This window comes from Gadus macrocephalus, chromosome 4 (genome assembly GCF_031168955.1).
Source record: "Gadus macrocephalus chromosome 4, ASM3116895v1".
Lineage (NCBI taxonomy): Eukaryota > Metazoa > Chordata > Actinopteri > Gadiformes > Gadidae > Gadus > Gadus macrocephalus.
In genome coordinates this window covers 14182504-14205978 of record NC_082385.1, presented here as the reverse complement: position 1 = coordinate 14205978, position 23475 = coordinate 14182504, and the positions used below count along the sequence as shown (strand labels likewise).

The 23475-nt window shown below is 44.6% G+C and overlaps 1 pseudogene; it reads right to left on the bottom strand.

The window, feature by feature from the left end:
- Window positions 1-23475, bottom strand: part of LOC132454872 (netrin receptor UNC5D-like) — a 74001-nt pseudogene that overhangs the window by 36367 nt on the left and 14159 nt on the right.

Sequence of the window (23475 nt, the reverse complement as noted above, 5' to 3'; positions counted from 1 at the left end):
TTTCTTTATAGGTTCATGGGTCTGATTCGCCGATTTCCCATGCTGATATCCCCGAAGATTCTCGGGCATCTTCGACAATTTGGCTATAGATTGTCTCATTACACGCTAAATAATATAATTATAGCCTAATTACATATATAGCCTATACATATATATAGGCAATATATATAATTAGGCAATTATATATATATATATATATATATATATATATATACATATAGCATTTGTGGTTTTGGCATAAACATAACTAGGGTGCACTGTACTATCTGCGCACACCCTTTCTGAAGCCTCTCTCTCGCTCTCTGTCCCTCCCTCTCTCTTTCTCTCTCTCGTACCGTTTAGTTAATTGTCTTGGAACACTCCCATTCAGAATGCATTGGTTTACATTTCGTTCTGTGTAGCACGCAAAAAGTCGGACTATCGTGCTCTGGAACACGCTTCAATAGATTAACGTTCGTGCGCAGGAGCACGCAATCGCGTGATACCGGGTTGGAGTATTTATGTGTCTGTGCATTTGGGTATGTATATGAGTGTTGGGTGTGTGCGTGTGTGGATTTATAAGAGCGTTTGCGTGTGTGTGTTTATACGAGTGTCTGTGTGCGTTTTTAAACGAGTGTATGCGAGTGCGTGTGCGTACATGAGTGTCTCTGTGTGTTTATATGAACATACTATTGTACACTCGTCCCTGTGCGCATGTGTGTCTATAAAGCACAGCATAGCTCTGATTGCCTACAAAGTGTAATCTACGGCCACAAAGCCAGAGGCTCCCCCTGCTCCCTCCTGGAGGACCACTGAGTCCATAAAGGAGGGTAAGATAGCGTCTGCGTCCTGAAGACGTTTAGCCCCAACGGCCCCTAGAGGCCCAGCGCTCTAGTCTCGCAAAGCCAGACCAAACTACAGCAAGTAGAATGGTCTGGAACCACGGTACCTCGAGCCGTCTATCCGTGGGGAAACTGGGCTGGCCTGTTTTTATTTCTTTAAACCAATCACAATCGTCTAGGGCGGGGCTAAGCCCGGGAAGTAGCAGCGGTGTCCATGCGAAATAGTGCCGGCGGGAAATTATTTTGATGGAACTTCTTGACGTTCAGAGGCTGTCAGAAATGGCTCGACCCCAACCGAGAGCCAAACATGCCAACTTTACAGTGCCGTCAAAGTCCTCTTCAAAACTCGCCATACTGCCTATTTTCCGAGTTTGAGGGGGAGCACAATACGGGAACGCCAGCATCCGGAAGGGGAGGAGTAGCAGTGAAATCCGACGCTAGGCAATAGACGCTGTCCACTTCCGTTCAGCCAGACTACCAGCGCTCTGGCCCCAGGGCCTCAGAGACGTCCGGCCCCACTCACTCTGTATGCAGAGGCCCCCGGTGCAGTTGTCGCCCCCCAGCCCGGGGCCGTCACAGGGGCGGCCCCCGTGCCGCGGCTCGGTCTCGGCGCAGTCCCGGCTCCGCTGGCGCCCGCAGTCCACGCCGCACGCCGTCCACAGGCTCCACGGGCCCCAGCCGCCGTCCACTGCAACACACAGGGAGACATGAGAGGGGAGACGTCCATACACACACTAAGGAGGTACATACAAACATAGATACACTACATACCTACTTAGATAAATACACCTACATACATACATACATACACGTATGTACATACATACACGTATGTACATACATACATACATACATACATAGATAGATACATGTACGTACATACATAGATACACATATGTACGTTTAAACACACACACACACACACACACACACACATGCAAACATTCATACATATATGTACATACATTCAGGACGCATTGAGACCCTAGTGTGTGTTTGGGTTAGTTGAGACTTCAAGGAGTACTTGCTGTTTATCTATTGCACATATAAAGTTCAAATTTTTATAATTTTCTGGCAGTGTAATGGCTGGTTTATGTAATCTTACTTTGCAGGAGTTATTCAACAAACTACATTATTTACAAACTAACGAACGGATTATACATGCCTGCAGTCAATCAACCTTCTCTGTGACATTTTTTTACTGGCAATTACTGACCATTTGGTCATGTGACAGCAGCTCATTAGAATCTTGACAACCGCAACTCCAAAATTCTCCAGGCAGATAACTGATCATGAAATTGATGTAGAGCAAGTGAGAGAGACAGAGACAGAGACAGAGACAGAGACAGAGACAGAGACAGAGACAGAGACAGAGATAGAGAGACAGAGACAGAGAGAATAAAAGGAATTTTCATAGAGTGACTAGAGGAAGGTTCTTCTTTATGTCGTTTTGGGAATGATGAGAGGGAACTAGTTGGAGATGATTACTAGTGAGAGGAGTCGTGGGGGAGCGAGGCTTTAGTGGTTAGGCCAGTCTGTGTTCTGTCTGTAGCAGAAATAAGGGTCAGGCAACAGCGAACCCTTACGTCTGACCAGTGGTGGCAAACTGCGAGCAATTTGTCCTGTGTGTGTGGTGAGGTTTAAAGTTGATCCAGGAAAAACCCCTCTGATATTGACATGCATTGGATATCGGTATTAAGCTGGTCTATGTGCCGATCTGACACCATCACGTGACTAGCTAATTTACTACACAGGCAAAGAACATCACGAACACGCGTGATGTTATGCTGCGTTCGTTAATCGGTTGGAGCTGGGAAGTCGGAAGTTGCAAACGCGTGATACCCAACCTACTTGCCTTCGAGCTACTAAGTCGAAAAACATAGAAGCTCTCGCTAAAGTACAAATACATGATTATAATATGAATTTAGAAATGTAAATTATCTAGTTTGACTGAAAAATTACCTAATTATCAGTTACACTAGATAATTAAAGAATGAAATATGTAGAATTAATTCTCTGTACATATATTTACATTCTATTTTTGACATTTAGCTTAGTCATTTAGTTTCAATTCTAGATTCTGTACGTATTTATTTGTGTTTTTACAAATGGTTTAACCTGAGCCAGGCCATTCAACAATGATAGCAATAATATCATATCCATACTGGGTTAGTAGTATACAGCTGATATATATCCCCCCCCAAAAAAAACACACTCATAGTTTAGGTATCGGAATCGGTATCGGGAGGGAAACATGGTATCTGAAGATCTGTAGTGAGGTACCAGCGTAGAAGAAGAAGAAGAAGAAGAAGAAGAAGAAGAAGAAGAAGAAGAAGAAGAAGAAGAAGAAGAAGAAGAAGAAGAAGAAGAAGAAGAACAACAACAACAACAACAACAAGAACAAGAACAAGAACAAGAACAAGAATAATCAGAAGAAGAAGAAGAAGATTAGGGAGAAGAAGATGAAGAAGGAAATGAAGGGATATGATGGAAGAGTATTTTGTTTGGTTGAAATCCATTTGTGGAGAGGAATCTTTTTGTTTTTGCCAATTGCTCTGATCTGATGGGCTGAGGATATTGCTATTTGGAGCCAAAACAAGAGCTCGAAGAATTTTGAGTCACGGAATATAAGCCAACATAACCACAACTATTAAGTATATATTAATACGTTCTTATTCATTGCTGTCTAGATTACTTAAACTGTATTTAATAATTATGGAATGTATGCTCCCCTTAAAAATATATTAAAGTGAGAATATGACGTAATATGACTGAATATAACGTGTTGCATGACTAACCTTTGTGAAAGACTAATTTGTTGGACGTGGAACGTTTCACACAAGAAGACCGAAACCCAAAGCTTGGAACGGCTCCACATCTGGTAGTGATATGAGATGGGTGCCAATCTCCTGGGTGGTGGATTCTGGGTCTGATCCATTCACATTCATTGATTAGAATACATATATATATATATATATATATACACATATATATATATATATATACACATATACTATCTATATATATCTATATCTATATATATATCTATATATATCTATATATATATATATATATATATATATATATATATATAGAGAGAGAGAGAGAGAGAGAGAGAGAGAGAGAGAGAGAGAGAGCATTTGTAGAGAAAGCAAGAGAAAGTTTGGGAGAGAAGGAGGGAGAGGGAGATATTGGAGAGTCCAGAGAAAGTGATGAAAAGGGAAGAGAAAGGGACGAGACGGAAAGCGCGAACAACGAAGGGCCAACGTGAGAGAGAGTGAGCGAACGAGCCAACATGAGAGACGGAGAGAGAGAGAGAGAGAGAGGGGTTGGAAATAAGAGTGAATAGATCCTTTCCAAACCTCTGACAGAGCAGAAACTTGCACAGCTTGCTTACAAAAGCAGCTGGACCAAGCCTAAATTTGAAGCAACCTCTCTTTGTGCAGCTTCCTGTGGTGTGCCCGGCCAGCTTTCCTTCAACCCCCCAAGCAAAAAAGAAGCTGCCCCTAAGGTGGGGCCGATGTTGACATGTGTGTAGTTTATAGTGTTTTGCCGTCTAATAATGATGAATATGAGTATAATTTGTCTTCTTGAAGCTGCTTTTGGTAAAAATTCAGAGATTTAAAGAAAACACATTTTTGTACTAAACAACCAACATCCCTTCATTTCTCCACCATAGGGAACTTAAGCAGTGCATGAATCTGTGATTGACAAGATTGCTCCCCCAAATCAATCAGGGAAGATATGCACTGATAGGCCAGAAATTAGCCGGGAGTCAGGCGCAGTCAGCACGTAACGGATCTTCTCGCAGCGCATTTAACTCACTAATAGCTGACGGATGGCGATGCCATTTCTAAAACGTCACACTCAGACGTTAGCTTGTAAATTTGTCCTACAGCAACTTGTAGCGTCCCGCTCATTTTACGACACTTTTTTAAGGGTCCCATGGCATGCTACTTTATGGATGCTTTAATATAGATATTAGTGGGTCCCTAACACAGTATTTGAAGACGTTCCCGAAATTCAGCCGTGGTGCAGAATTACAGGCAGTACGAGGCAGTCACACATTGAGCTTTCCCCATACGCGCCGTTTCGGTGTCTGTAACTTTAATTTAAATGAGGAGGAGAGTGGTGGGTCAAGGAGGAGGGTGGGGGTGTGGCCCTGAGCAGCCGTGGCCCCGGTGCCATGCACTCTGTTTACAGTGGATGTATCGCAATGGCGAGGGGCACACAGCTTTTGGCCCTGTTTTGTCAATATTCTAGAACACTCCAGGTGCTCCGGTGGGAGTCCTGGAGCTCTAAATCTAAATAATATCATATTATACGTAGATATCTTTATCATATAATCTATATTATTACGGCCAAAAGCTGTATCCAGACGATATTATGAATCTCAAACGACTGCGTCGGGTTCTCCGACGTCTCCGGTTCTTCCTAGTACACATCAATCGGAAGTAGACTGAACCACGACATGGAGGATAAAGGGATTGTTGCCCGCGATTGTCTCCCGCCGGAGCCACGCTGCCGAGGGACCACCGCCTCCTACAGCGGGCGGTTTTGATTTGTCGCCCCCCACTTTCGCCGCGCACAGGCGAGCGCGTTCACAAGGATTTGCGGCGCGACAAATTCGCTCGAGTTGAAATATTTGAACTTTGACGCGAATTTCGCGTGATGACAGCCAATCAGCGTTCAACAGCGTGGCCACTGAGTGACATGTGTAACGTAACAGCCAACCAGCGTTCAACCGTCAAACTCAGTGCAGTGCAGTCCGGGGTGAACTGCAGCATGGAGGAGAAAGTGAATGTTGCCGTTTGCGACTCCAGGAGCTCTATATATAATATAATAGTATATAATATAATATGTGTATATAATATCACGGCCAACAGCTCTGTGCGCCTCCGGATATGCCGTAGCGCGGGGGTCTCTCATAGGGATTGGGGTTCTCGGGGTTTGTTTACCGGCGTTGCTATGTTTCCGGTCTTGTGTGTTCCAACGGTTTATTAGGTAGGTCTATCTAATAAATCTCCGTCTATTCAATACTTCATTCACTGCCTCTTCCGTGGTCATTAAATATTATGAATACATTGTGTCGGGTCCTCCGACGTCTCTCCCTCTTCCACAATAGGTAAAGACATGCAATGGTGGTTATCGTGTTTGGTGTTTTGGCGTTTGGTTAGGCACCACCGCCTCTTGCAGCGGGCAGCGCCGAGGCTGTGGTCCCTCGATAGCGGGCAGCGGGAAGCGGGGCTCAAGTTGGAGACAATCGTGGGCAACAATCCCTTTCTCCTCCATGTCTTGGTTCATGTACTTCAGGGAGTCAAAGCCAAAGTTCCTTTTCCCCAATTCCTTCTCAACGATGGCTGAGATAAGCCCAACTACAGTCTCGTTGTGGAAATACCAGAGACGTCAAAGAACCAACGTGTTATGCGTCATAACACCAACAGAACGGTTATCCAAATAACAAAGAAGTGTACATCCAAATACAATCATATAATACACATCAGATTATACATATTATCACGGCCAAAAACTGTTTGCTCCTCCAGACGATATTACCACAAACGACTGCGTCGGGTTCTCCGAAGTCTCTGGTTCTTCCACTTCCACATCAGTCTGAAGTAGACTGAACCGTTGCTGCCGGCTGCCCGCTGCCGGCTGCCCGCTGCCCGCTGCCGGCTGCCCGCTGCCGGCTGCCGGCTGCCGGCTGCCCGCTGCCCGCTGCCGGCTGCCCGCTGCCCGCTGCCGGCTGCCCGCTGCCCGCTGCCGCAGTGGTGTCACGGCGCTGGTGCCTTGCGGGCAGCGGGGCTCAATGATGGCTAAGATAACCCCAACTACAGCCTTGTTGTGGAAATATCAGAGACGTCAAAGATCCGACGTGTTATGAGCACACACACACACACACACACACACACACACACACACACACACACACACACACACACACACACACACACACACACACACACATGGCGCTCGCACGGTCATAGCTTATTGGCGGGCCAAATTCTCTGGGCTGGCAAGGCATAGAAAGGGGAGGTGGCATCTCCCCTTATGCCTAGTGCTCGTTATACACCCAACAAAATTTCTAGCTACTGGGGGAGCATAGGTAGTCCAGAGGAACTCATATTAATGTTAGAAAACCTCAGAAAGTGACATTTTCATGCCATGGGATCTTTAACATGCTTCATTCGACAGGGTGTATGGTGGAGCTCACCTGGACAGAGTGTGTGTGGTGGCGCTCACCTGGACAGAGTGTGTGTGGTGGAGCTCACCTGGACAGAGTGTGTGTGGTGGGGCTCACCTGGACAGAGTGTGTTGCAGTTGCTCTTCTGCACCGACATGCCCTCGCAGAAGGCCCCCCCGTTGAGTGGTGCTGGGTTGGTGCAGGTGCGCGAGCGCTTCTGCAAGCCCCGCCCACAGCGCATGTTACACAATTAATAGAGCTGTATTTACTGCCTATTGCATTTGTGTTGTGGCCTTTCACTTGTGTTTAAGCGTTTTGGACGTGCAGTTGATACGGCAACATGAACCTAGCTCACCATAAACGACCATGGCGGCGTTGCCGCTGCGTTGCCGCTGCGTTGCTTGGCAACGATGTTGCTCGCCAGGCAGGTGTAGTTGCCCGAGTCGGAGAGCGGTGCCTCGGAGACCATGAGTTTGTGTTCGGCTCTCGCGTTGACCCTAGCGTCCCTGTTCAGTGGTTCGTCGTTCTTCAGCCAGGATACCTGCAGACAGCGGAGACGGGGGTGGAGGGAGAACGCTGTTAAAGCTGCTGTGAGATTTGAGGTGTGAGAAAGCGACAGCGAGCAGAACAGAGCAAGATTTGCCCCATCCCTCTCCGCCATTGAGAAGTCTTGCGTTCGATCACCTGTGGTGGAGCTTGATACGCCGTGTGTGCCCATTGGATTGACAGGTCAGATGGATTCCCTCAACCAATAAGGGAAGAGATTTCCAGATACGTATTAACCGGGCGTGGACTTTAGTCACATACAGAGGCAGGAGTTTCTCTTTTTAATAGCTGACGGATAGCGATGGCATTTCTAACAAATTACCCTCGAATGATTGCTTTAAATTCGTCCCTGCAGCACATTTAAAATGATGAAAGCCAGTCAGAAATTTGTTTTGTTTTTAGACCTTCCTCATGAAACTGAGGGAGTTGGTGCTCTTCTCCAGCCACGGGCACGTTTGTGAGCGGCTAATGTAAACGCTCATGGGTAGATTTATATTGTTGTCCAAAAAGCACCACGTGTCAAAGATCAGCCCTGCTGCATAGCAACAATAAACCAGTGTTTTATTCAATTTGAAGTTTACTGCATACTTTGCACGAGAACCCGCACATATGCATGGGATTGCTGACTTTTATTGGCGGACTCAACTGAGTTGTTTTTGTGAAAAAGAACAAGATCGCCCTGAATTAGTCATAAAGATTGATTCTGCAGTCCGAACCAATAACGGGCCTGTGGCTCTTTGAAGTCTACATCTGCCAGGATCAATGTCGACTTCCAACAACACAAATTAGACAATGCCTAAGAAGGAAGTAAGGATTTGAGGCTGTTTGATCAGTTGACAGGCGTTGTCGGCGATAGGAAGAACAGGTTAACCCAGGCTTTGTTCTTGGAACTTGTGTGACCCGACGGCCCGGGTCCTTCAGTCGCTCTCCTGCTCCTCTAAAAAAAGCACCATCATCACTTTTCCCAAACACATCCTGAATACTCACACAGGAGCTCAACAAACCAGGGATTTCACACAACTAACATTTATTCTAATTGCAATGATATAATTATAACCTTACTGAAAGATTACACCTTGAGATTCAAATTTGAAAGAAAAACGTCCATATCCCCCTCATACACAATGCGGCGTGAGCATGCAGAGATCACCTGGCTGCTCCGCTTGCCTGACTGGCTCTGTATATTTCTATTAGTGCGTCGTTGGCCTGAGCCTTTCATTGAGGAGACTGACTTTGGGCTCCAGAGGGAGGGGCCTGTTGATTTATGGCTGTGTGTTTGAGGATTAAAAAGTCAACATTATTCTCGAGGTGTTTGTGTCTTTGTTGTTCTGCTGTGTGTATGTGTGTGTGTCCACACACGTGTGTATTGTACAAATGTCTGTGTGACAGATTGTGTGTGTGAGAGGGAGAGAATGTGTGTGTTTGTATGTGGATGTCACTGTGTTTACGTGTTGCTGTGCATGTGGGCTCTGTTTTTCTTCTGTGTGTGTTTGTTTCGTGATCTTCTGTGTTTTCTTTGTGTGTTTGTGATCCCTGTGTATGTGTGTTTGTGTGTCTGTGTGTGTGTTTGTTTGCATTTGTTTACATGTGTGTGTCTGCGTGTGTATTCTGTGTGTTCCTTGTGTTTGTGTGTGTATGCTTCGTGGTCTGTGTCGTGTGCTTGTGTGTGTGGTCCGTTTGTGTGTGTGTGTGTGTGTGTGTGTGTGTGTGTGTGTGTGTGTGTCTACGTGTGTGTGCTGGGGAGTGTGTATTTGCCGAGGGAATATAACAGCAGCCAACACACTCTGAGATTGCCTTGCTCTTACTCAGCACCCCGAAAGAAAAGTTGAGCTGTGCAATCAATAAATCAGGGGGCGCGTTGTCACAAGTGTCCGGCTTCTGTTTTCTTCTTCTGATGGGCCAACAAGTCTTTCATCAGGCCTTTAATTTCCTTCTTCTTCTCAGTCATTGATAGTCGTGCGGGCGGGCGAGCTCCGTGCAGTTCCCTCTCTCCCTCCCCAGCCCCCGTCTATTTTTAACCTCCGTTTGCACATTCAAACTCCACCCCCCCCGCCCTTCTCCACTCCTCTCTGACAGATGCTGTGGGAGCTGTCCTATATCTAACTGTCATCACGGAACATAAAGAAAAGCTCCATATTGACTCCTCTGATCGTTTCTCACTACTTTGTTCACCCCCCCCCCCCCCCCCCCCCCCTCCTCACTGTACTCAGAGAAATTAAGTTTGTATGGAAGAGCAACGATTACAACGTCAAACACTACGGAGCTGATGTATTTCAATAAGACATCTGAACTGGAATGAGTCCCCCTGTTCTCTGACATCACATACGTATTCAGAGAGGCTAAACAACACAAGGTAAGAAAGTACAAATCTCGTTTGCACTGTTTTGCGCCAAATTTTTTACTTTGATAAGCTGTATTTTTCTCATATGGAAACAGTTGTGGGGAATATATTAAAACAACATAATCTTTCCACTGACAACCCTCACTAAGCTACCCACCACTCGTTCATACAGCTCCACTGATCTAATTCTAAAGTTTTATTGTTATTTGTGATTATTCATTTCAGTCCCAGTGATTTGTTTATCGAAGTCACCATCGCCACCCAAATGCTATCTAATCTGGCGAGGCTAAGATGTGTACTACTAATCATTGTTTCTTGTGACAACCTACTTGTGCGAGCTAATGGTTAACTTTGCGGTAAACAGTTGAACGTGTTGCCTTGGAGATGGTGAATACATTAAGAAATTATATTGTTGGTGGGAAGATACATGATTGAAATAATTAGATGAAGCAATCATTGTAATTAGTAACCAGCTCCATTTCAAAATAATCACTCGGATTAACATCCTCCTGATGCATATTTAATATTGAAGAATATTAAACATCTGACATCAGTGGAGGAACTACCTGTGTTTGGACATTCCACAAACAAACCTTGTGTTACGATAATTCGTTTGTATATAATAACGGGAAGCTCAGTACTTTCGCCAGTCGTTAGAATCCAGTAAGGAGACGAGATCTCATTACTTTATGAACCACGAGCCTGTGCGAAAAAGTCATTCTACTTCCAAGCCTTTTTTTATCTGAGGTTAATATGGCCTGTACACAGAGGCACTGACCTATATTCAATATTGAACAGACACTAAGATGAGGCCTGCTGTGTGGCACCAGACAGAACGCCGCATTGTTTAAGAAGCGAGAAATCGTTTCAAAGCCATTCAATCCTTCCGTAAAAAAAAAGAATCATTGTTTTATGGGTATTAGGATGGAGGTTTAAAATATAATCCACCTTGTAGAAAAGCAAAGATTGAGTCCCCCTACAATCACAAGATGAAACAGGCCCTCAAACATTCTTCCTACCTGCTAGATCAGGATTGGATTTACAAGATTAACGTTTTGATTAATGATCGACGGTTATAGTTAGGTTATAGTCATCGAGTATGAAACATGATTATTTCTCACTGAAGAGCCCATACCCCATGAATGGTTACTAACAAAACTAAATCATTCTAACCAAATAGTATTGAAAGCAATATATCTGCTGCACGCACATGCACATGCATTTGAAACGGCACCATCCAGGTGTTACTGTTGCTGTGAAAAAGAAACGAGCTGTGCTAACACTGCTGAAGACACTATTTCAACAACCCCTGTCTGGGAATTCAGAACGGGCAAATGCCATAACCAAGTCTATTGGTGTTTTCATTGCTGCTGATCTACGGCCATTCTCTGTTGTTGACAAACAAGCAGTTTTTTTTAATTTTCCCACGGTACCAATTTTACCGTACCGTGACTTCAAAACCGAGGTACGTACCAAACCGTGACTTTTGTGTACCGTTACAACCCTACTGTACGATATTTTGGAAGCACAAAAAATAAAACCACATCAGTCCACGGATCCATCAAGTTTAAACTAATGAGGCCTCCTGCTGACACTTAGGCGATTGATCATTTGATTAATCTAAGAGCAGGTGTCCTCTTTCATAATATTAAGGGGGGGGGGAGTCTTTCATATCCATGCACCAACTATGATTAAAGATATCCCGGAGCTCCCCAGAGGACTCGTTTGCACACTCACCAACTCATCACGTCAGTTTGACACTTCAAAAGACACCCCGGCTCCATCCAAAACACACACTATTTCCTGTGATGCAGTGTTTACTCTTTGTGGGGGCGTGGGGAGTGCCTTTTAGCACAGTATTTTAGTCTCTCTACGAATCCATCCAGAATCAACTGTTCCTGCGTGCTTTTGATGCTCATCTTTGGGCCGATATGAACAAGGGGTTTGACATGTCCTGGTGTCAAGGGTTGCTGGGTTCAGGTTTAAGTTGTTCTTTGCGTTCTAGTTCGGCCGCAGTGACATTCTGAGGAGCTGCGGAGACACCGAGAGTCACTTCCACTGAGGTCCAGCCGGTTAACGGAGTCCAACGCGCCAGAGAGGCGTCGCCCAGCTTTCCCCCATCTCCCCCTTCTCGTTCAACGACCCTCCGGCTGATCTCTGCTGCGCTGTCACAAGTCTCTCTCTCGTGGATTGCATCCATGTTTTCATACACTATGTATTTTGTGATTTTTTGGATCTCACTTATAAAGTAAGGGAGTTCAGCATCTTGCTAAGTGAAGCCTGCTGGTCAAGGCCAATGCAGACTTTAATGTCGAACCCAGGGCCTTTCCGGCCCCCCATTACTATTCATTGTTCTTTAAAACCTCCTTTTTAAAGGGCCCTTATTTGACAACCAGGTGTGAGTGTGATTGGCCATTACAAGCCATTACTCACTCACAAAAACCACAGGAAAAGGCAGATTTTTCATATTTTCTAATGTTGTAGCTTGTAATGGCTAATCACACTCACACATGGTGGCAGGCCCGCTGCTAAGCTTTTGGAGGCCCTAAGCATAGTGTGAGTGTGGAGCCCCCCCCCCACACTCACATTAACAGCAGCATTACAATATAATAACAACTGCAGGCTCGTATGATGAACTAAAATAATTATGCACATGAATAAGGTATAAAAGGAAGTCATCAAAACAGACACACACACAGCTTTTTTTCACACACCCAAAAACTACTACTCAAAGTGAAGTATTGTCCTCATCAAAATATTTTCCATGCACGATGCAGAACTGTAACTGTTGGATAGTGTGCAATACTCAATTGCGTGTGCATCCTCAGCAATTGCAGGAGGCTTTTACAAAGGTGCACAACGACTTTTCCTGGGAGCAAAATCACTAATCAAGTCATCATAATAAACCCTATGTGCCACTTAAGTGTTCTTGTCCCATTTTTGACCGCAGACATGTTTTAATGAGTTTCAGTTTAGAAAACCTGCCCTGAGAAAGGATGCTCAGCCTCCAATGCAAAAAGACGATAGCTTTGAAGGCTGTACCATTTCAGGGAAGCGGGGGGCGACTCTTTTTAGATATTAGGAAAAACATGTAATTTGCCCGAATTGAGTGATTTAGAAAGAAAAACGGTTGGCCTGTTCATAACTAATTAATATATTTTGTAATGTAATAATTTATTAATTCGCATAATTTCCCTACACGCTCTGCATACTCTGTGTATGGCGAGCGGCGGCCCTGCCTGTGGGACCCTTTCAAATATAGATATATTTTTTTAACTATATTGAATCATTTATATATTTATATGTATGTATATATTCATTGCCTCATTTATTCAATAGCCATATTATTAATTTTGTAACCATATTTATTTATCGATGTATTTATTTATTTAACATTGACTTAAATCTCTTTCCATATAATGACACACATAACAAATCAAATATATAACAAAATGCTCAGATAAATCCCGAACTATCGTGACCCTTGAACAATCTGTTGCACTACAGTGGAAACTGTAGTTTCCACAGTTGTGGTAAGCCCATTAGGGGTGTAGTCCCTGCAGAAGGTGAGACCCCCCCCCCTCAAAGCAGAAAAAAGGGCCTCAGAACAGCCTGATAGGGGGCCTCAAAGCCGTCTGATAAGGGGCCTCAAAGAAGCCTCAAAGAAGCCTGATAAGCCAAAGGATGAAGATTGATCAGCTTAATTGGAGAATTTCTTCCAATTAAGATAGCAGTGTGGGTTAATAAGCCGGGCACACGCACAACACAAACAGGCCGCTCTCATGACTGTTTCGTTTGTAGCGTGATGAGGACGCAGTCTTCCTTGAGAGTCATTCTAGTAAGTTTTACTTGTTAGTGGGGATGTGCCTTCCTCTTCTAAGCGATTTGATGCACAGCCTCGATTACAGCGTCGCCGATACGACACACGAGAAGCGGTGCTTTAGTTGAAAGGATCAGTGCGACTGGGTTTGATGAGCAGAATAATCGATGAGATTTGATGCGATTCGATACACTTATTCTTGTTCCATACATACATCTTCCAAAGGGATCTGCAAAGGATCACTGAAACCAGTGATTTTGTACGTTTTGTTTGACTAAATAAAGAAAAAAATATTGCAGTCTATGGAGAGTCAGGGAAATGATGACCCTATGTAATAAACAAATACTTTCTGTAATCAAACGTCTGTGTCAGAAAGCTGGCGTGTATGGATCACTGCCCATGATAGTTGCCATGATAGCTGGCTTTGCTGGGGAACAGAAGCCTACAGGGGTTCTGGTTTTGGATGGGTTCAAACGATGGACAGCTTGACCCGTTGACCTCCATCCCAGTCCAGCTGCGCTGCTACAGGTGGTAGCTAACACACAACAATACAGAATTCATCTACAAAATAATGGTTTCTGAACTCCAGAATCGCTCTAGACCGTCTGTGAATAGCCGAAAATGCAACGTTTAATACTAGTAGTGTTATTATTTAAATCTGGTACAAAGCGGTGTGAACTATTGCTAATATATGCTGTTTTTTTTTTACCAGCCTGCGTTGTAGCTTCACCTTGACCGACAAGGCGAGGCTCCCAAAAAACATCTGAATAATGACCTTTTTCCCGGTGGGAGGATAATAACTAATAACTCCATGACTGTGGGCCCAAAGTCTCTGCCTCTGTTCTGTGGGAAGTGGAAGTGACAGGAAGGTAATTACATAGGTATGGTAAGATTGCATTTTCCCGTTACTCAAAACATTGATTGAAATTATGTTTTGCTCTGCCTTCTCCAAACCTCACACATACACACAAACGCACATACACACAGACACACACACACAAACGCACACACACACACACACACACACACACACACACACACACACACACACACACACACACACACACACACACACACACACACACACACACACACACACACACACACACACACACACACACACACACACACACCACCCACCCCCATGTTGCGATGAGTTTCAGGAATCAGATCAACAAATCCAGCCAATCTGAATGACACCAGGAGGGCACTCTGAACCACATCAGGATGGGTCACAATCTTCTCTGTGTCCTTGGGGTGAAATCCCATCCCCCCCACCCGTCTGAAATGTTTGTGTTCATCACATAATAATTACATTTGAAGTGCTTTGGGTGAACTTTGGGAAGAATTTATTAATGATGAATCCCTTTTGGGTGCAAAACCCCACGGCTGGTAATTAGGGTTTAATGGATGGAAATTGATGTTTGTTAATTTGTTTGTCTTTTGGTGGGTGGTCATAGAGAAGGCTTGTTTTGAGTATGAGAGTACGGAGCATGATGATTACCCTCAAATTATCCATATATAAAGACATATACAAACCTACACTGCATTGAAATCATTCTCTCTTTCCTAAAGGGAAGGCCCTGTGAAATTATCGATGTACACTCTGTTTTCCTCCAGTAATATTGGATTTCGCTCACATCATATCTGTTAAGGGGAGAATGCAGAGGGCAAGAGAGAGAGAGAGAGAGAGAGAGAGAGAGAGAGAGAGAGAGAGAGAGAGAGAGAGAGAGAGAGAACATTTGTGGAAAAAAGCAAACATTGACCATTGTGACATTGTGATGAGCATTTAAACGAATGATCACAATGCTACAAGAGATGCAAGACCCTGGAACAAAATAAGTCTTGGGCTTAAATAAAGTTGAGCAATTAAACAAATCGCCCACAGCTGCAGCAGATGCCAGAACCTGGAGCAAAGACACTAAACCTGTCTCTGAATATTTAGGACTCTGAATGACTCAGTCAGTAAGGGACACTTGTATCCGAAGCACTCTACAGACTGAACACAGTTGAGAATATATGTCAACAGTAGGTCAGGGATTGGCCTCTCGCACAAGGGCAATTAGGGGAGGCTGCCGACATCAAAGCCAGAACCAACTGTTTTTGGCCCCAATGTTGGCATCCCCCAACTTCAACTTTTGTGAACACAGATTGTTTTTACCTCCAAAAGACTATTATAATATCTATGTCCTGGAGAAGTTCATCGCATCGCTCTACCACACACTAAGTGATTAGAGGCAGTTTGCTCCTGGCTATGAGTCCAGAGGCAGTTATTTCCTATAATTAGGACTTCTATGAGATTAAAAAGGTTTGCTAAAATGGATCATCAAACATCTAAAGCTTACTTCTGCAATCCCCCGCGACCCAATGTGCCTCTCAGGGGACCCCGAGTAGGGTCCCGACCCCAAGGTTGGGAACCACTGCCCTGCACTATCCCGCCACAAAACATTGCATCTTCGTCCTTGTTCTCCGACTGTTTGTTAAGATTCCTGTTCCCCCTCTCCCCACTGTCCCAGAGCTGCCTGATACACTCCCACAGTATCCACGTCTCAGACACCCTCAAACCAGTGTGGGAGGCGGGTTAGGGAAGGTACAAGCACAAAGCCTTCCTGGTTGTAAAGGGTATCGTTATGGCAATACCCAGAGAAGGGACATATTTGTTGTTGAATTATTTACTGAAAACATTGTCTTTTTTTGCCTGAGTTTCTATGAATGATGCATGAGGTGTTGTACTATTGGGTTGTCAGGAGGGGGGGGGGTGTGTACACCAATACTCCATTTGTGTGTTGTGAATCTTTCATTGCACACAGACACGAACACAAACAAAAAGGTAGCAGTCTGATACATCTTTCAGCACGCGTCCAGTGATAGATGGAGAGCCGGCTGTATGGCGGAGCTCAGCGTGGAGCAATTTAATATTGTCGCTTTTTGTTTCATAATCCTCACAGATATCAATGACATTATAGTTTTAATCGAGTGAGAGAGCGCATGAGAGAGATAGAAACAGAGAGAAGAGAGATGGAGAGAGACAAACAGAGCAAGAGAGACACAGAGCGAGACGGGGTCTAAGAGAGGAGGAGAAATAATTAGAGAGATTAAAGGGGCGAAAGGTTTAGAGTGAGGTGGAGAAAACGAGAGAGAGGGAGAGAGGGAGAGAGGACAGAATGAGGAAAACAGGAAGGTAGTATGAAGGAAGTGGGGGATGAAGAGAGAGAGAGATCCATCTCAATACGTTTTTGCGAGAAATTCCTTCTGCTGCATAACATAAACTATAAACAATGCTTGGGGTTGAGATATCACTGACGCTATATTTATGATATATCACTATATTACGGATGCATTACTTTATAATTGATATACAACTATGTTACTGGTACTTTACTTTAATACTGAAATATTACTTATGTGTTAAGATATCAAAGATCTATTACTGATTTATTACTATATAAACTGATATATTACTATATTACTGATGCATTACTTCATTACTGATGCATTACTTCATTACTGATGCATTACTTCATTACTGATGCATTACTTCATTACTGATGTATTACTGACACATCACTGATGTATTCTTCTGTGTCCTGGGGCGGGTGGAAAGGTCGAACTGTGCTTTTGAAGCTGATTGGTGTGTGTGTGTGTGTGTGTGTGTGTGTGTGTGTGTGTGTGTGTGTGTGTTTGTGTTTGTGTAACATTAGAAATAACAAGGTGCTTAAACCAGTACATCAAAAAATAGCTAAACCCAGCCCCACAACTGCTCTTGATTTTATGTACACATCATGTGCGAAGACATGAGGTTGAAGTTCAGGGTGTAGGGTGTGGAGGGGGGGGGGGGGGGGGGGGAGGTTGGGGGAGGGAGGGGAGGTAGGGGACAAAGGGGAGGGGCCGTACCTCGGCCAATGGCACGCCCTCTGGGGGCCGGCAGTGCAGCACGATCATGCCCTTAAGAGGCACCTCGGTGCCCTGGGGGTCCTGCTCAAAGTTCTTCCTCAGGTCTGGAAGGAAACAGCAGAGCAGACCGGGTCAGGGGACACCACTTACAAGGACACACACACACACACACACACACACACACACACACACACACACACACACACACACACACACACACACACACACCACCACCCCCCCTCCCCCCTCCCCCACTCACATGCGATGCGGACGCTGGCCTTGTGGCTCTTGGACGTCCCCAGGTGGCTCCAGGCGACACACAGACACCAGTAGTCCTCGGGCCCGTGGAAGTCCTCCACCTGCTGCCGCGACACGTTAATCAGGACCTCGCGGAACTTCACCCCTGGATGGAGAAGGAAGGAGACTGTGGTGACTGACGGGTGGGAGGCGGGACAGAGCCGGGCCGGAAGCCAATGGTCGAAACAAATACAGAAAAAATAAATCGAAATGCCCGTTCAGCCAGATTTCAGCGGGCCTGCTATCAGAAAGATTCATCTGAAGTCTGACTTTTGAATAGACTCCCAGCATATTCCTGATAAGTATGTTATTTTTGTTCTTTTTCAACCAAGCAGTTTGTTCAACACAAAATCCAAGTTACTACATGTTTTACCACATCATATGGTACTTCTGCGTGTCATTTCCAGGGACTCCCTGCCCTCTATCTCCCCCCGTGTGTCCTCGTTAATGAAACGGCTGTCACCTTTGTTAACGACTCATTATGTCCAGCTGTGTTCTTGGTGTTCGAGCCCCGCGGTTTCTGTCACTCGTTATCTCTTACGTATGTTTCTGTACGTTTCTGACCCATTTGATGCAGTCCATTAATTGAGTCCTACTAGACCTGTAGGTAGGCCTATTGTTGTAATATGTGGGGTAGTGAGAAAGAAGCATTATTATTAAACATGTTCATGCAGTTTCTAGTAGTAACAAACCTAAAACTTCTTCTGAATGGTTGCGAGCGAGCGTAAACACGGTATTCTTTTGAATATCATACATAGTCCCCCCACCAAAAAAATCCCCACTACACCACTGGTTTGAACCCCAAACCCTTACACTGGGAGTCAATCACCCATCCTGCGCCCATGTTATGTTTCTTTTACATAAACTGAAACCAAATCAAATTTTTGTCACGGCCAAAGCAGTCTGAGCAGAGGGCCATATTTCCTCAACCAATCACATGACCTCATGAGGTTGTATCTTTTTTTCGGAGTAACCAATGGACGGCAGCACTCTAGCCATTAAATTTCCATACCAATCAGAACACATCCCTCCTACAGTTTGTCCACTTAATACTGTTGAACTCTGAAACGTGTCAAATTACAGAAACAAGATACGCTCTAAATATAATTTCATCTCTTAATGCGCCGCCGACTCATTAGCATAAAAAAAACTGGAAAACAAGGAGAATGCTAATCGCACGGCGAAGCCATTAAGCTAATTGTTTTTCTCTCCAGAAACACGCGATACAATTGACTCGACGAGTTTCATATGAAGAGACCCGACTCATTAAATCGGGTTTTGAGATTATTCTGTATATTCTCACCCCCCCCCCCCCCCCTCTTAAGTGGTACAGCGAGCCAGTGATGAACGGCTGGTTGTGAGGTCAGAACAGAATGAGCCTTTTAACATATGGCTGACCTAGAAGTGTGTTGGGACTCCTTTTAGGGGGAGCGGGCCCTGTCCCTCGCTCTGGGATTACAAACACTGAGTTATGAATGTACCAATAGCTTTACGTTCTACATGAATATGAATGTAGAGGTCACAGGAAATGCCATCTGTTAGTCATTTGTGTGTGTGTGTGTGTGTGTGTGTGTGTGTGTGTGTGTGTGTGTGTGTGTGTGTGTGTGTGTGTGTGTGTGTGTGTGAGAAACAACCAAGGTGTAGACTACACAAAGACAGGCTGAAGGTCGTCCTCTGACAAACGTTTTCCTGACTGAAGGGCAGGCTGATCAAAGAGGAGAACAAAAACAAGCTGTGCGACCTTCAAAAATCCAGTTGTTCAACACAAAAAAAGAGAATTATTTCCCCATGAGAATTCAATTCAACTGAAAAAAAAAAATAAAAAAAAAAATAGGAGGAATTTCAACCATCTCTTATTATCTTTGGTTGATTCTTGGGATGTAAGAGTATGAAAATTTAAGCTTACGGTTATTGTGACCAAAATGATCCCGGTTTTCTATTATCGCGGCATTTTTAAAAGTGTGTTCAATATGTTCAGAAAGCAGTGATAGGCCTACGCAAACTGAAATAGTTTAAAAAAGTGTAACAGTCTTTATTATATTTATTCACATATTATATTATCAAAAGTGCCACTTTTAACATCAAAGGAACAAGGGTTAGGCGTGTAAACAGCTTATTTGTCAGAAACACTTACAGTAGTGCAGGTTTAATCCAAACATTCAAGACATAAAGAACAATGTGTAAACAAATGAAAGAAACACCACTTGTCTTATTATATACTTCTGTTCTTTTATTAAAAAGTAAAAATGTACACATGAACACTGTACAAGTGAACTTTAAAATAATTAGTGCATTGTGCATTAAAAATAAATAGCCACTATAAATAAATTACAAAAATAACTACTACAATCATATGTAATCAAATCCAAATGTTAAGACATCAATAATGCCTTGCTTTCACCGTTTCACTGTCTCATCGTGAATGAAAGTTTAGCTGTTTAACTTAGAATATTAGCTGTTGGCAAGCAGCTAGATGCCTTCTTAATACATAGCCCACGCTGGCGGTGGGCGCTGCACTTAGGCTTCTGTTAACATTATTGACAAGTTAGCAAGTTAGACAAACGGATCATTGCATTCTCCCTCAACCCGAAGTCCCACCGCACCACGCATTTCAGCTAAAACGTTGGCGTTAACTTACCTTGCATTGGCCATACAGTTGTGGGTGATGGTCATGAGATTCGACGTATTGCTGCCTTTCGGAGGAACTTTTTTCTTATATGTTCTTGCATGTTCTGATAATAATTGTATTTGAAGTGAAAACGGTAATTGTTATTGACAACATTTATATCGGGGTTTACCGTCACACCATTAACAGTTATATCCCTAGTTGATTCAAAGAAAATACAGATTTCTTTCTCCAGTTCTTCTCCCCGGCTTTTTTGGGTTCTGACTCTGCCCACTCCCCCCCCCCCCCCCCCCCCCCCTAACCCCAAGGCCCATGGCTCAGGAAACAGCGCCAGGAAAACCTGATCGCTGGCTTGGAAGAGGCATCCTCCACCCTTAACTCTCCACCTGGCTCCCTCGCCTCTGCACTTCACTCCATCTCCAGCACTCCCACTCCAGGAGGAAAGGGGAGCTTTTTATTTGTGCAAAGAGATACACTAATGCCCCGGTTCTCCTTGATCGCCTGCGTACTACCTTGCCTAGGCCCTTTCGCTCCCTCTCACCTTTATTTTCACCTCTTCTTTCTTTCTTTCTTTCTTTCTTTCTTTCTTTCTTTCTTTCTTTCTTTCTTTCTTTCTTTCACTCTCTCTATTTATTGCTCAACCTTTCTTGAAACTGTCTCCCACTCGATTTATTTATTCTCCACCTCTCTCTTTTCCTCGATTATTTTTCTTTCACCCCTCTCCCCACCTCCCCTCTCTCTCTCCCTCCCTCCCCCAGCCCCCCCCCCCCCCCCCCCCCCCCCCCTCTCCCATTCACTCCACTCCCAATGTCTCGTGCTGATTCTTCCACTAAATCCACTCTGAGTACAGCTGCCTGTGCTCCATCCTCCGCCCAGCAGCCGCCCCGGTACACCATGGGGGGGGCGCCCCAGAAACACCTTGAGCCCTCGTATCTCTCTTTCTCTACATGAATCGTACTATCGACACTCCCGGAGCCCCTCCCACTCACGCCACCCAGCCGGCCGAGCTAGGCTAGGTAGCGTCAGGCAGTCGCCCAGCCAGTGACAGTGACAGGTAGACGTTCCGGACGTTTCCGTCCCTCTCACTGGGAGGGGCGCAATCTGATACACTGTCACTAATAATATTCAGTAGGCAACTTTATGCTGCGCACAGAAAATCCATTGTTAAGAAAAGTTCATTTCACACACACACACACACACACACACACACACACACAGGCTCCCCGTCTCCTCCGGTCCACTCTGGGCTGGGGGCGGGGGATTACTCTGGGAGCGTTGGATGTAATCGAAGCGCCCAGCGGTGGACTCCCACGAGCCACGACTCCTCTCTCCCCCACTCCTTCTCCTCTGTTGCCTTATCTCTCCTCTACCCCCCGTTCAGCCCTCCTTCCCATTCTATCTCTCCATCAAAAGACTCTGCAGGAGCCGCCACTACAAGTCCAGAACCCCTCCCCCCCCCCCAACCCCCATTAGATCAGTCACTACCCCCCAGCCCCCCCTGCCTCTCTCCTCCTCCTCCTCCTCCTCCTCCTCCTCCTCCTCCTATCTCTCCATCCGAGTATCAACTTTTCAGTTCTGGGTGGATGCCTGAACCCCCGCCCCCCCCCTCTTCTCCCTTATCTCGCCCACGCAGCGGTGTTGTTGAGTCTCACCATCCGAACACTCCCTCTCATCGCGGCGCCCTGAAACAAGGTCTTCCACCCAGAATATCCTCCCGTTGGCTCGTGAGATCTCACTTCTAACCTCGTGACTCTAATGTTGTTTGTTGTCTTAGTCGTTTACTTTGTACATTTGGAATAAGTGCTTTGATATACTGCACTTCATGGCTTAGACGGGCTATTTTTGTACCGCTTGTTAACTTTTTTCCTTCAAACTTGAGTCCCCTCGGACGGTATAGGCTTTAGTCCAAAGTCCCTCTATGACTTTACAGTTCTTCCTAAAATCATCCATAAAAATGTATTAGTAGCAGTCGTTTTCCTGTGTGTCTGTATGTGTGTGTGTGTGCGTGTGCGTGTTCGTGTGCGTGTGTGTGTGTCGAGCCAGACTGCTGGCATCAAAGGGCTTACCAATTGGACAAGGATGAGAAAATATAAACTACAGTATTGTATTTGAAAAACACATCCATATTGGATCATATAGTTCCGAACTCGCACTGCATTTGGAGAATTGGTTCTGATATTATAATCCTTTATAAACAGTCCCAAATATGGGAATCATGAAAGCGCCTGGTATCACAGCACGGTTTTCAATGGGCTTTCTTTTATGAGGGGGTAGTGGGCTAAGGACAGTGAAAACTGCCTTGCAATATACACACGCCGTGAGTACGAATCATCCTCGCTTCTTCAACCATGATCCAGCATCGAAGGTTCACGTCGTCACACAACATAGCCTGCCAGTGCCACTTCATCCTCATCCACTCTATTATGCACTTATTTTTGTCTAAACTAAAAAAAAGGACCATGACTCAAATACACTCAATGTTTGATGATGATATGAGTAGACAGTCTTCTTTATAAAAAGTTGTTATGCTTGACGACGATTGACATATCATTTGCAAACAAACTTGAATGAACAATGGATGGATGGATGTATATCTATCTTATAAATCATGTTATTTCTGTTATAAAAAACTGGAGTATTGAAACGTTGCCGGGCAGCATAGGTCATTCAAATGCAGAAATATCTGAAATATCTCTCCCATTTGGGTAAAGATGAAGAGCACATTCATGTTGATTGAAATATGTGTCACATATGTTCGGATTCCCTGAAGTATATCTGCAGCATCTAATAAAACACCCTTGATGATATGCATGTGTGGAGAGATATTGATGTATATATTTACAGATGCACACACACACACACACACACACACACACACACACACACACACACACACACACACACACACACACACACACACACACACACACACACACACACACACAC